The sequence below is a fragment of the Electrophorus electricus genome, chromosome 13 (assembly GCF_041902795.1).
Source record: "Electrophorus electricus isolate QZ-2024a chromosome 13, ASM4190279v1, whole genome shotgun sequence".
NCBI classification, from domain to species: domain Eukaryota; kingdom Metazoa; phylum Chordata; class Actinopteri; order Gymnotiformes; family Gymnotidae; genus Electrophorus; species Electrophorus electricus.
In genome coordinates this window covers 7,629,222-7,640,640 of record NC_137509.1, presented here as the reverse complement: position 1 = coordinate 7,640,640, position 11,419 = coordinate 7,629,222, and positions in this window count along the sequence as shown.

The following is an 11,419-nucleotide window of genomic DNA, read 5'->3' as shown; positions in this document are numbered from 1 at the left end:
TTTAATTTTCTTGTGCCAAATTTATTTTGTGAATTTTGCTTTTATGGGCCTCCTTAGGTGTTCAGGATAATTTATTTATCTTTCTGTTCAAGTGCGATGCTGTCAGTCATGCCATGAAATAAAATGTTCCATCACGAACAGTGCGTGTGGTTAATGTTGCTATCGTCTAATGGCAGTTTACACCTAGTTAGCGTACATCATTTGTTGCTATCTGTTAGGCACTTTTACTCTGTCCTGACAAATTACCTACATCATAAATACAAACTGAGCTCGAGATTGAGAACCAAGTTGTTTTGCTGCTGTAGTGGCATTTCTTCCCAACAGAGGGTGCTGTGGTACAGCACACAGCTGCCTCTGCACTGCAGCCAGCTCGATTTTTTGTAATGTAGTGAGGTGGGTATTCGAAAGCATAGGCAAAGGTGATACGCGCACCAGAGTGAATGTTCTTATGCCGTATGTGCTGTTTATATGCCCTCTTTCTCCACACACACACTCCCTTCTGCAGATTGCGCTGTCATACAGTGCATTCACACCTGCAATGTGTGAAACATTTATTTGTCTCATTAAAAACCACTCACACTTGTTTGATATGCGGACAGTGTAATCCACAGTGGCCTATCTGTGACTACTCTGTTTTCAAACCCTACACCTAAAGGAGCGCTATAACCAATGCCAGCACAGAACATTCATTGGGCAAGGAGCTTAACTCTGACTGTCACTCATTCATTTCTAGTAAGAATACACACAGGCAGTTTGTTCCGGCTCATTAAGAGAATGACCTGTCTGGCATGTAAGACTGCCCACAACGTGGCCCACCTACCCGGCCTGTCTCCTGAGAGATAGTCACAGCTGATGACTTGCATAACATCTGGACTGCTGAACGTTTTTTCCACCCACACCCACTTATGTGGGCTACCCGTGAGAATGCTAACCTGAAGTGCAAACGCCCTTTAATAAACTTTAAACCAAACAAACATTTACTTGACTGATGACTAAACCAGCATATCCAAATGCCTTGCTTTCCAAAGACTCCATGCTTCTTCCCACTATAGGCCTTAGGGAAAACAATTTCACCTTGGGATTGTTTAAACAGAAAGAAATCCATAAGCAATGAAACTATCACCACCTCTCTCCTTTATTTTTGTCTCTCTGCTGTGGTGTTATTTCCTGACGTTCTCAAATGAGGTGTCTTGTGGGTTTTGTTTTGGGTTTTTTTTGTGTGTTTTTGCAACGTTTTCTGAAGTTTTCTCCTGCTGTACACTGAAAACTTACAACTGGGGTAATGTTACGGATGTCAGCTCTAACCTTTAAAGCCCTAACTATTGTATTCCTGCAATATTTTGCTATTGGCCATGCGGTCTTCACCCTCATTACCCTGCTGAGCCACAGGACACTGCTGTCACATCCGTCCCCTCTCCGAGCTGCCGTCTTCATGCCGCTGCTGTAGGTTCACTGGGGGGAGCCAGAGAGGGAATCCCCCCCGCCGAACAGCTGCCTTGGTTACAGAGATGCAGGCAGCCCCCTTCATCAACACGGCCGGACTAAATGCACCGCATGGTAATGGTCTGTAAAGACTGCATTTAAGTTGCTCAGAAAACAAACAGCAGGTGCTACTAAAGTGCAGGAAATGTGCTTTCTCATTCCAGTTTTGCAGAACTCACCCAAAACCTTCTGTTAATCCAGTTTACTGCAATCCTCTTAGGTCCCAAGGTGTGTCTTGTCTGTTTAGTGTATTTCATTTATGCCTTTGTGGCTTCCCTTGTCTGGGTCTTGTCTGCTCTGTTACCCGTCCCAGGCAGAGGAAATTGGGCCGTGCTTGGGTTGGACGGGACCTCAGGCAGAGCAGGGGATCTGGGCCACCCTGTTAACCTTCGCTCATTCTTCAGGGGTCGCCCGGGCTGCCTGAAGGACGCGCATGCACAAACACTGCTCACAGTGCCAGCCTGCAGTGCCGGGGACTCTGACACAAACACCTCTGAATTTACTGCTCATTGCGGAAGAGAACGCGATCCTTCTCAACCCCAAGGTGTTGCTATGTTACTATGCTACTATGTGTAGAGTGTTTCACCTCTATGGTTTTACCTCCTTCGTTGCACAGATGGGCAATGTGACCAAGAGAACAGAATGGGTCCACCAGAGCTGAGGGCAGCGCGGTGTTGAGGGCTGATGGCATGATGAATGTGGTGCACTGTTCTGAAGGCTGGACTCTGAGGATTTACTGGAAATGTCTTCAGTGCAGTCACTGCAGAACTCAGTACAACAGACTAGTCACCACTGGGTTCAGATACAGTTTGTCTTCTGTGCTCCAGTAACGCTGAGCCCTGCGGGCACTTGGGATTGTATGGCTGAAGTACGTCTGAGTGACTTTCCAGCTTGTGCACTATAAACAGAGATATAAGAATTTCAAACATTGGAAAAGGAAAGCAGTAATCACTGGTAGACTGGTCAAATTTGCCACAAAATATCATTTGTGTGTCAATCAGGTTTATTTCTGTTGGGAAGCAATACTGGTGTCACTGTTTCACTGAGCTGCTGTCTATCACGACAGACCAGGACTTGGTGTATCAGTGCCTAAGTCCGCAGCCGGCACGCATCCGTCCTGGCTACTGGCCGGCCCGATAATCCAGCGCTCCAGAGAGACCTGCTTCACATGCGCTCTACAGTGCCGCATGGCCAAGCTGAGGGGTTCGGAGGTGTTGGCTGAGCCCAGATCTTTGGCCTGTTCTTTATCACGAAGCCTCCTGTTTACAGCCTTATGAAAAGTCCTGCTCACAGAACCATGACCCGTTTAAAAATACAAGCTATTGAAAACGGTTTACAACTGACTAAAACCACAGCACTTTAAATGGCAGGCACCTCTATTAGAATTTTATTTATTGTGCTCATTTGCCTACTAATAATGCTTTGGTGCAGCCATGAAACAGGCCTGCATTTATTTGGTGAGCATTTGTATGTGTGTGGAGGGGGTGTTTGTGAGATTTATAATCGGGTACAGGTCCATTACGGCTGTGCGTTTAAGTAATGTAGTTGAATTAGTGTTTTCCTCCTTTCTTTCAGACCAGAAAACATTCTACCAGATTTCATTCATCCATCTTTCCTCATCTTTCATCTCGCGTTCTCTCATCTTTTACTTTCTCTGTGCATTTATCTCTGTTACAGTAGCACGGGTATTAATAGTTTCTGGAACAGAAAAAACAAAACAAATATTTTCACTGTAGTTACTTATGTTGTTTAATATCAAAGAGACAAAGTGGGTATATGAGTTGGTGTCTTCCCACCTGTCCTTTTATCACTCTTTTATAGTGCCTCACCCAGGTTTGGTAGAGCCTCTCACTGGCTCACAACCACACCTTCCTACTTTATTTCGCAATCATTATTTCAGAGTTGTCATCATGCTTTTATGGGACTGGTGCCCCAGCCCTCTTCAAATCTTTTCCTTTTTAATTTTTTTCTTGAAAACAAGGTTGTTGGAGATATAAATCACTGTCCTCTAGCCAGGGTTCCCTGTGGAACATTCAGCCAGTATTACTTTTTGGTGTGTGTGTGTATGGCATGTTTAGTTTGATTGCTCATAAATTCAGTGTGTGGGAACATGATCAGGAGCACCAGACAGAGGCTGAAGCCATAGTGGCTCCACGGTGTGCTCTCCATGGTGCTGAACCTGTACTCCCCTGCCAGGATTTAGTACCACTGTTTCAAACCAGCACAGTCCTCGTGGTGCAGGAGAAGGGGCGGAGCCTCCAGACAACTGGCACCTGGCAGCTACTAATGAGGTGCAACCGAGCCCACACCCTATGCAGGGTCGTTTAAGGTGAAACCACGACTCTGTAGCCATGAGGATGAGTAGGGAAAAGGCCCTGGGCTCATGGGGCTTCTGTCTCCTCCTCTTTCCTGCAGTCGCAGCCTCGGGACCTGAATACCTGAATGCCATGCAGACACCTAGCCTCACTTTAGCACCCAAAGGCTTTCATTAAAAATCTTTTCCCCTGCAGCTGTCACTGCTGCTTCTGTTTCTGGGTTTGTGTTTAGTTGCATTATTATTCTGCTGCTTTTCCACACGCCATCAGCGCTCAGCCAGTTAGATCTCTGGAAGCGTGGCCTGCAGATATATTACTGACCAGCCCACAAAAGAAGGCACACCGCAGACAGTATCTCCTACAGCAGATCTGAATCGTCTCCAAAACTTCCCAAAGCAAGCGAAGAGAAATGCCATGTTCCTGGGTTTGCTGGGTAGTATGTAGTATTATACATAGATTGATTCTATTCTGTCGTGGGAGGTTGCTGATCCTTTCACACACATCTGCTCTTTGTTACAGTAATAAAAGCTGTGTGTGGTGCTCTCTTGTTCTAGTTGGTGTCAGCGGGACTATAAACAGTACTTGAGATAGCGGGGCATACTGAGGTAGCAGTGAGGCTTTACCCTCTGCCCTCTGCAGCATTGCCTCTGAGGGAAGGGACACTCCTGTGGTCCGGCCTGCGCCAGCCATGCAGAACCAACATAGCACGCAACACCCACACCCAGCACCACCGCTCTCTGTGTGCAGTGGCTTACGAAGCAGACAGGCTCTCTGGGACCAACAGTTTAAAGAGATCAGTTTCTCTCCTTCTCCTTCCCTTTTTGGTTGGTATTAATGAAATTACATTTTTAACATTCACACAGTCAAGAGGGACTTTGAGGCTCAACTGGAAAGTGGTTGTGTTCTTGAGTCTTTGATGGGAAAAGGTTCGGTGGAGATCAAAACAAACGGCGGAAAGACTATGAAGAGGGAACATGGAAATGGACTACTGAAGGTAACACAGGATATGTCTTAAGACAGAGAGAGTGTGTGTGTGTGTTTTGTTAAGCATTGTCCTTTCATGCACTCATCGGTACTTGCTTACCCCTTGTCATAGTTCCAGAGCAGGAGAATAAGAATCATGATGAATATTGTGTGTGTGTGTGTGTGTGTGATTGTGCAGTGTGGAAAGTGAGTGCATCTGAATATCTGAATCAGAGTACATTTCAAAATCTTGTGATATGCAATTAAATCATCAAATCTGGACATTTTAACTGAATTAGAGATGACATGGCCATAGTGAGTTATGTGTTTCTGAAGTGTTAACTGGCCATTTCATGTAATGGTAGGATATCCTTTAGAGATATTCTGAGCTACTCTACACTATTTTTTGGTCATTAAGTTAGAAGGAGATATGAATTGTACACCCAGGAGTAAATGTATTTTCGATGCACACAACTGATACGAATATCCTAAAATATAATTAAATTATTTAGTTTGTTTAATTAATTTCATATTAAATATCAGGTGTATGTTGGGCCAGAAGGTTCATGACAATTGACAACACTACAAACACTGCAAGCCCTGTTATTCTTCCATGCTCTGATCAGAGCAAATCTCATATATCTCTGTAGATTACTTAGAATCCATACGTTTATATGTTGATGATCTTTTCCTGAACCTACTACAGTTTACAGTTGTATTTACACTGTGTGCACAATTATTAGGAAAGATAGTATTTTGACCATATCATCATTTTATGCATATTTTCCAACTCCAAACTTAAATGCTTATTGGATTTAAGCATATCAGGTGATGTGTATATGTGTAATGAGGGAGGGTGTGGCCTAAGGAGATCAACATCCTATATCAACATGTGTATAATGATTAGGCAGCTTCTTTTCCTCAGGCAAGATGGGCCAAAAAAAGATTTTTCTGACTCTGAAAAGTCAGAAATTGTAAAAAAAACAAAGAGGGATGCAGCACTCTTAAAATTGCTAAGATATTGGTGCTTGATCACAGAACCATCAAAGGTCATATTACAGAACTGTAACCTACCTGGAGTGCCCAGTACAAGGTGTTCAGTACTCATGAGACATGGCCAAGGTAAGGAAGGCTAAAACCAGACCACCACTGAACAAGACACATAAGGAGAAACATCAAGAATGGGCCAAGAAAAATCTCAAGACAGATTTTTCAAAGGTTTTATGGACTGATGAGATGAGACTGACTCTTGACGGACCAGATGGATGGGCCCGTGGCTGGATCAGTAACGGACACAGAGCTTCACTTCGACTTAGACATCAGCAAGGAGGAGGTGGGGTACTGCTATAGGCTGGTATTATTAAAGATGAGCTAGCTGGACCTTTTTGGGTTGAAGATGAACTTAAAATCAACTTCCAAACCTACTGCTAGTTTTTAGAAGACACTTTCGTCAAGCAGTGGTACGGTGGTGCATCTTTCAAGAAGACCATGATTTTTATGCAGGACAATGCTCCATCGCATGCATGAAGTACTCCACTGCATGGCTAGCTAGTAAAGGCCTTAAAGATGAAAGAATAATGACACGGCCCCCTTCCACACCTGACCTAAACCCTATTGAGAACTTATGGGCCCTTCTTAAACAGGAGATTCACAGTGAAGGAAAACAGTACAGCGTCTGGGAGGCTGTGGTTGCTGCTGCACAAAAAGTTGATCAGCAACAGATTAAGAAACTTGACAGACTGCATGAATGGAAGGCTTATGGAAAGAAGGGTGGCTATATTGGTCACTGAGTCGATTTTTTTTATTTTATTTTTTTGAAATGTCAGTGTTTATTTGTAAATTGTATGAGTTCTTTGTTTATTATTCTCACTTTAACATATGAAAATAAGCAAGTGAGGAGGGAACGTTTCCATTTTTCATTTAGTTGCATAATAATTCTGCACACTAATAGTTGCCCAATAATTATGTACACAAATATTCTCATAAGAGAATTTGGATTGACCGAGAGCACTGTAGTTGTTTAATAATAAAATGAATTCTCAAAAACACAACTGGTGTTCTATAAATAAAGTGATGACGATGAACTGCAGAGAAATCACTTCTGTGATTCAGGCATATTTAGAGCTGCAATAAAACAAAAAATATTAAAAAGTTAAATACAAATATCAACTTTGGGTGTGCCGAGTTGGGTCTGGAGCCTTTTGCCCTGTATAATGAAATGTTTTGGATTTCGGTGGATGACTCAGACATGCTACAGTATTATTTTTCATATATTTATCAAGACTTCACCAGAGTCTCTACTGGCCCTAGTTTGCCTACATTTGTGACCCATTCACTTATTTCACTTGTGTTTATTTTATGAGGTGTATTTTGTAAAGTGCACATTGTAATTGTAGAATTGGAACTTTCATAGTTCTTATGGCTCTTAAAAACAGTTCATTGATGTTCCCCAGACCTATGTCTTTCCAAACAGAGTCTTAAAGCCACATTAGCCTGTAGGAAGCATCTTGTGTCTCTTCCCAGACATTACTTTTTCAAGCCCTGCTGTGGCTTGAATGAAATGCTAAAGACTACTGACCCACAGTCTGGAACGGAAGTAAGGCGTGGATGCATACACTACCTAGATAACACTTTTGTTGGGGATGCACTGCTATTTTTTTCTGGAGCAGAATATTCCAATTTGCAAATGCACAGTTAGCTACATTTTGTGGTAATTTTCTAGATATTCTTCTAAACTTGAACTGAAATATTCAACAACACCCCCCCCCCCCCCCCCCCCCCCCCCGTAGTACACATGTTTAAAATACAGAACATATTTCCTGTCTTCTGTCTTTGCAAGCTTGTCTGTGTCATCAGCACATTCACATAGAACGGGACGGGACAGCTTCGTATTACCGTATTGCCCTCCTCAGCTCTGACCACACTACCGCCTTGTTTACTTGTGCTGTACTGAGAACAGTCATTAGGACTGGCGCTGGTATTGACGGCTGTGTTATTAGACTGGCTCTGCTGCAGGGTGCATTAAAGGGCAGGAACACGCTTCTACGTTACTTAATTACGCTGTGTTTTTTTCAGCAGACCCCATTCTCCTTGGCAAATCGCTATTTTAAAATGATAGCAAATCCCTATTAAGGTGCCTGTAGCAGGTGTAACACACACACACACACACACCAAAAAAATTAAGCTGAGGTTCCACATTTTGTCATCACAGAACCGAATGGTCACTGCAGCCGTTTTTCATCTTCAGGTTTAATGTGTGTGGGACTGCCATAGTGTGACCCTGCAGGCTACTTTCCTGCCAGCGCTTTCTCTGGATCTCATTAGCATCGGGTAGAGCTACGATGCCCGGCCACACAGAAGAAAGAAGAGAACAGCAGCGCCAAATTCTTCCTAAAAGAGGTGTAATGTCGTGTGCTCTGGTCTAGTCTTTTACCTTAAAAACATACTTCAGAACAGTTGCTTCCGTTTATTATCGAAACTGTGGCATACGTACATAAAAACATGAATGGCATTTATTCCTCTTAACCATGCAGCGCAGCACGCTGCCTGTTCTAACTGCAGGCTTCTCACTAAGATGGATGGTCCAAGCAGGAGGACAAAAGCCCACCAGATAAAACCATGAATAAAGGGAACACTTAGGCATGCTTTAACCACCGCTCTTATTTATCTGGGATCTTTGGGCATATTCTTTTTTTTCTCTTTGCTGGCATCCTGAACCTTTTATTGGTGGAGGCGATCTGATGAGACCCAAAACTGTTCTTCTGTTTCTGCATCACTCCATAGCCTCCATAGCTACCTTATATTTTCTTCCTGTTCCTCTCTCTCTCTCTCTCTCTCTCTTTGTTTCTCCCCCTGGATTAGTTAAATTCAATCTTTGAGCGGAGAGGATGAATAATTCTATGGCGATGCTGTATTTATTATTGCACTTAGTTTAATGGGACTGTGGTTAAGAGCCAGTGTGGAATCAGTGTGAGGGCTCATACACCAGATAAGCTGAGCTGGGAGTTGATGGGATATCACTTATATCACCCCCCCCCCCCCCAATACACACACACAAAACCCATCTCTCTACCTCTCTTCCCTTCACTCATTCTCTCTAAGCAAGCAAGCCTACCCCCCCTCCGTCTCCGTTGGTGGAGGAACTCATTCTAAGAATGGAAAGTCATTGAGAAGAAACGAAAATGCACCACGCGCATGCGCTGAACGCACACACACTCACATGTGCACTCACTCATGCACACACACACACACACACACACACACTCACACACGCACACACTCACACTGACACATTTGCTTCCAAAAGACACATGCGCACGCACTCACATGCACATATTCGCGTCCCAAACACACATGCCCACGCTCAAATGCAGACAGCCTCACTAACATACACACTTGCATGCACGCAGTCTAACATGCACACAGACTCACTAGCACACACACATTCACACGCGTGCATTCACTTTCCAGGCACACGCACACACGTCTGCAGCGAAATTGAAATGAGGCGGCCATCGATGGAGAATGGATTCCGTAATGGAGCGGCCGATTCCTGTGTTGCTTTAGAGCACGGCCATCAGTGGCTGCAGTGACCTTGAACCAGAGTGAGAGGACACGGAGGGAGGGAGGGAGGGAGGGAGGAGAGGAGGAGAGGAGAGGAGGAATGAATGGAGAAGTAGCCTTTGTATTGCCTGGGCAACACAGTTTTGCACGCATGCATGCGCACACACACTAATGTAATGCTGCTAGAGCCTTTATTCTTTTGAGTCATAAAAATGACAACCGTGGTTGAAGAGAGCGGAAACACACACATTCACATTCATTTGGCTTGAGTAGTCACAGCAGGTTTGAAATATAACAGCGAGGGGGAGGGAGAAAGTGAGAGAAATATATCTCACGTCTCATTTAAAGAGCGAACATCTGCATACAGGCCATGTCTGTGGTGACAGATGAAGCGTAGAAACGTGTCCACTGCCCTGCACACACAGACACACACACACACACTATGCAGACCTGCAGTGTTTATGTGAGAGAATGTGTGTACATGTATGTGTGTGTGTGGGGGGGGGGGGGGGGGTCTTTTGTTTTGTACTGTAGGATGACTTATCTCATGCAGTGAACTTTGGTGGCAGCATTGTATGTGTTGGGGTGCGTGTGTGTACATGATTTTAGATTTATTATGGCTTTGTGTTTACCATTAAGTTACTCTTGTCTTTTTTTCTTCCCGGGTCCATGTTCCTTTCTAAGAGTCCTTTCAGTCATTCTGGCAAATTTCATGCATCCATCTATCATCAGTGTCTCTGGTTCCCCTTCTCCTTTACTCTGACAGCTGAGCAGAGGGTTTACTGATGAAGACACTATGGCATGTGTTATCCCCTCTGGCAGACACAAGGAAAGTGTGTGTGTGTGTGTGTGTGCGTGTGCATGTGTGCGTGTGTGTGTCTGTGTGTGCGCACACGCGTGTGTGTGTGTATGTGTGTGTATGTGTCTGTGTGCTTATGTGGCACCAGGAGATAGGTTGTGTGAGCTCTGGCTGTCACTCCCAATTTTGCTGTACATACATCTCCCACTGTACTGCAGGCCACATCAGCCTCCGTGTGTATATCGCTCCCACACTCACGAACACACCCATATCCAATCCACAGCAAGGAGAGAATCTCATTACATCTTCCAGCCCCCAGAGATAAGACTCAGACCTCCCAAGATGTGTGCTGTCCCTTACCAAGAATGTGTCCCCCAGGTCATAATGCAAGATACACACTTTTTTTTTTACTTGCATACACTAGAGAGAATGCTCTATTCACGCAGTTGTGAACCCAGATGTACTGGTAATCAATTAGCCAACCAGTCTAGCAATCAAACAATCAATAAGACCTTCGGAATAATAAGATCTTCTTTGACAGACTTCTGAAATGGCTGAGCTCGTGGTGCAAGCTGACTATTTGCTTTTCAGCCATGACAGAGAAATCAACAGACGCTATAGAAACTAAGGCTAAATCCCACACAGACGGTGGAGATATGGACAAAGATCATATACATGAATCAGCGGTCATGAAAATCTACTGTAGCTGTATAATCTATTGTAAATTCGACCTGAACAATAACTGTGTGACAAAGTCATTTGTAGAAGGAGGGCATGAACTTTCCACTTCCTCTGCTTACTCCCCCTGCTCCGGCTCAGCTGTGGACGACCTGGCCGCAGGGTCTGGTCACGGGTGGTCCATGTCCGACGCCTCCTGACTGAACCCATCCCCAAGTACATGCTCGATCACTCCCCTGAAAAGTGCCCAATTGGTTCCCTAAATCAGGAGATGTGGAATGTGGAAACTAAAGCTGAATTAACTGTATGGTTTGCTCACTGAAACTTTATGGTGACAGGCACTAGTGGTACTTGTGCACATCCCAGCGAATACACCTCACGTTCACCATCGCTACTGTTCCCAGTGCCTCGTCTTGGATCACGCATTGGTGAATAGTGGTTTGGTTGTATTCTCTTGAACAGTTTCTGGTACATGGTATGACGGGCACGGTCGCTGCCCGCCCGGTTGGGGGTCAGGTACAGGGAGCGTTGAGAGGGAGATTGGGGAAGGAGTGGAGTCAAGGTTAGAAGGGGCACTGGAATTAAAGAACGGGGTGCGGGTTTGGGCTTTACCGCCCCC